This window comes from Anopheles maculipalpis, chromosome 3RL (assembly GCF_943734695.1).
Source record: "Anopheles maculipalpis chromosome 3RL, idAnoMacuDA_375_x, whole genome shotgun sequence".
NCBI classification, from domain to species: domain Eukaryota; kingdom Metazoa; phylum Arthropoda; class Insecta; order Diptera; family Culicidae; genus Anopheles; species Anopheles maculipalpis.
The window spans coordinates 49,557,182-49,561,274 of record NC_064872.1 but is presented as its reverse complement, the minus strand read 5'-3'; positions in this window follow the sequence as shown (position 1 = coordinate 49,561,274).

Sequence of the window (4,093 nt, the reverse complement as noted above, 5' to 3'; positions counted from 1 at the left end):
AGTGATAAAATGTTATTTCCGTTTTTTTTTGTGTGGCTGAAAACAATCATTAGAACATCCAACCGACGCCATTTTCACCAGCTTTCTACCACACTACAAAGTTGTGTTTTTTTGCTTTAAAATGTCTGGTACTTCGCTTTTTTTTTGCGCGGCTACATTCTTTAGGGCAAATTGTACCAAACTTAACGAAACAAATAACATCAACCGAAGCATTTGAAGTTCTCGCCAGCGCGCGAAAGCAATCGGATCCATCCGTCCCTATTTTCCTGCTGGTCACTTTCCACCAGCAGCCTGCATTTCTCTACCCTTGCTCGGGCGGTGTAAACAGAACGGTGGATTGCGAGACGGATGCGCTCCCGATGGATGGATCCCCGAGACCGAGATCTCGAGAACCACAAAACCAAAACAAAACTGGTGTTTGCAGGAGAGAAGAAGGAGCGAGAGAGGTCGATAACCTTGTGTGTATGCTGCTTGCATTCGGATCATCCGGATGGTTGTTGAGTGTGACCGCTAGAGAAGGGGGGGGGGGGGGCGGAGGGGGCACCTGGGAGTGAATTTGGGTTCGGCGACCCTGGATGAAGTACAAACGATCGGGGACGATCGGTCAGTCAGCCACCCGTACGAGAGATGGCTTAGAGATGTTGAGGCTGTTTTATTGCGCTTTGCTTTCGCTCTGCTGTTGCTAGAGATTCTGTTCCGGTTGGAATCGGAGAGGGGGGAGGGGGGTGAAGCTCTGGATCACCTCATGAATGGTGTGACACGTAAGAGTGTGAGGGATTACGGCACCTGGCACGAAGTACAAGAGAATCCTCTTCAGCAGAGCTGTGCTTCGGATTGCTGCTGCATCACGGGAAAACTTGCTCAACATCAGCTTACGAACCTTTTCGATGGAGTTTTTGGCAACCTCTTTTGACAGTGGCCAATTTTCATTCATCGAACAGAAATAAGAGTTCCAGAATGTGTGCCCTGGACTATCGGATTAGCTTTTTTTTTCTCCTCATTTCTTTCCCTTTATACGACTCGTCACTAAAAACGCAAGTCGGCTGGCATCTCTACAGGGGATATCATCTTGGCCCTGGCAAGCGTACGCAGCTGTGCCTGTGGATGTCTGTGCGTGTGAGTTTTTGTGCGCCAGTTCCCTCCTCAGTCGCCCCGTGGTCGGTCGCGCTCTGACTCTTGTTCGAAAACCGGGCAGCAGCAGCAGCAGCTCGTCTATTTCAGCTGATGCAGCTTCTGCTGTTACACGTTCACCTTAATTTCTCGCTTCCGCGTGCGTTCCCTCGCCCCCCCCCCCCCCCATGGTCCACTATTCCGTCTGCTCCTCCTTCCTTTCCTCGTCCAGTTTCTCTCGCCCAACAGTCGCCAAACCGTCACCGCGTCCGTCAGCACAGCAGCGTCTTCGCCGTGGTCCTCCCTGGTAAAGGAGCTAGCAAATCCGGTTCCAAACCCGATTCCAAGCGGGTGGTTCTCGAAAGAGCGCGGTGGTGCCGTTGGGCCTATAGAAGGTGGATGTAAAAGGGTGTACAATTACTCTTTTTCACCAACAGAGTCGCCTGGGCGTGTTGATCTTGCTCTTCCTTTCTCTCTCTCTTTCTCTCTCTCTCTCTCTCTCTCTCTCTCTCGCTCGAACACTTTGTCTTGCGGAGATCTTCAGGTGAAACTCCATCAATCGTCGATCGACGGGATCGAATTCGACGTGCGATAGAAAGAGAACTTTGCCCACACGGTAAACAACAATAACCAGCAGCAAAAAAAAAAACCCCGTGATAAAGAAGCGAAGAAAAACCGGCAGCCCCCGAGAGATGAAGTCACTGGACGGCCGTTTGGCCCGGGCTGGTCCCCGAGGCTCTCTGCCTCGGTGATCGACAATCCCGGGGACATAATTACAAACGATGATGATCGAAATGAGGATTTGTTTCTCCCGTCGGTACACCTCGTACCATCCCTGCTCCCTGCTTCCCGGCACACTCGCATCATCAGCAAAACCCTGCGGACCTTTGGCGACCGAGTGGTCGCTTTCTCCAATTGGAATGGGGAATAGTAGCGCGGGCACGGAAAAAATAAAACACCAGCAACAACAACACATCGTCAGAGAGAGAGAGAAATTAAAGTGTGGAGGTCTGTGGAGCTCTTTTGGCGTCTGTGCGCGGTGTGTCCGACGCGATTGTCTACGGCGGCGCACGTTCATCCCTATGTCGCCATGGATGTCGCACCAAGCAACCGAGATGTCGCCAGCAGAATACGCCTAGTGGCCTTAACTTGCCTTGGACGGCTGGAAGAGAGCGGGTGAGACCCCGAGAGCCCGAGAGAAGGGAGGAAACGGGGGTATCGGACACGCACGCACTTTTTCGCTTTTCACTACCATTTTTCCTGCTTCAGCTTGTACATCCATCCATCCACCCGTGGTCCTGTGTTGTTAGCGGACAGACTGGACTGGAATCTGGCGAACTAATTTAATTTGATGATCGGACAGGTTTCTCTACTGGGCGACGTGTAGGGTGTTCTTGACACACCAGCCACCAGGCACAACAGATATTACGTCGGTTTTTTACGTTGTCTGGGCGTGGATGATCCCCTATTTCGTTAAACCTTTAAAGTTTGGCCTGTTGGCCAGATTGAGACCCTTCTTTTGCAGAGTTTATTCTGCACCGAGTATCACTGGTCAACTGAAACCCTCAAAACAACCAACCAGGCAGTAGTGATATGGCTTCTGCAAGCTGTTGCACACTCGTCACAGTCTTACGGGTGACCGGGATTAAGTGGGATCCCTTCTTTTACACCTTGCATTCGTTATGGCCATAAAACAGAACCAAAAAACCTTTGCCAGTCTATACCAGGTCAATCTAACCGTTGCACTTCGTTCTTTGATGGGCGATCTGAGCTCTCGTACATCTCTTTCCCTAATGCTTACCCTGCAAGAAACACACACACACGCAAAGGGAACTTAGGATCATCAGGATGAGGTCTAGCAAAACGAGATTTTCTTCCCACTTTTGAGTTTCGAGTGGCTGGCGGGTGCGGTCCACAAACGGTGATGCTGTAGAGCATACTTAATGAAGATCATATAAAAACAATGCACTGCTTACCCGGCCCAGGCGACAATAGCCTCTTGACGACACACCGGGATGCACTTGAGGTGTGGACCGTTTGGCAAATGGTATGAATCACATTTTATGGCACCTTGTATGGGTGTAGGAGAAGGAACCTGCTCTTGGTACACACTCGGGTAACGCTTACGAGGTCACACACACACGCTGTGCTTCGGCTGATACGCTAGCAGAGGCTCAAAGTGTTCTGCTCTTGACACTGCGCTCTCGATCAGTCCGCAAATAGTCAATCAGTTTTTCAGAGGTTTTCACGCCATGCGAAACGTCTTGAATCATGTCGTTTAGGCTACAGTTTTCGCTCGTTACTGCTAACACCCCAAACACATTTTCTGCAACATGGAATGCAGGCAGGTACTGTGTATCGGAACCTTTTTTGCTTACCTGTGTAAAAATATTAACCAAATGGTTGCCAAATGTGCATCCTCATGTGGCGTTCTCTTAAGGGCAAACCTCTTGAGATCTGCTGTGAGGGTGGTGTCCTTTATGGTATGGCTCCGAACAGTCTCCGTGTACACTGCTGAAGCGGTCGGGGGTAATGGCAAGCCGTATTATGGCAGTTCATTGCCTGCAGTGTCCGGCCCAGCCACATTCCGAACCAGAGACATTTTACGACATGGAAAAAGCAATATTGCAGCCCTGTAGTACACCAACCAGGGTTGTAAAGGGCCGTACAATAGAAACAATATTCATCTTCATTCAATGCTTTTCGTGTAATGAAATTTGAATGATCTATGAATCGACGAATCGACGCGTATTACATGTGGTACGGGACAGATCATAAGGATTCTTGAATCTGTTGCTAAACAAATAAAAGAAACGATGGGAACTCCTCTCTATTTAATATTATCACAGTCGATATACAATCGCACAGGATATTGATGCTCCTCCAGCTGGCAAAGAGGTTGAGCAGCGATAAAGAGAGAGAGAGAGAGAGAGAGAGAGAGAGAGAGAGAGAGAGAGAGAGAGAGAGAGAGAGAGAGAAACTA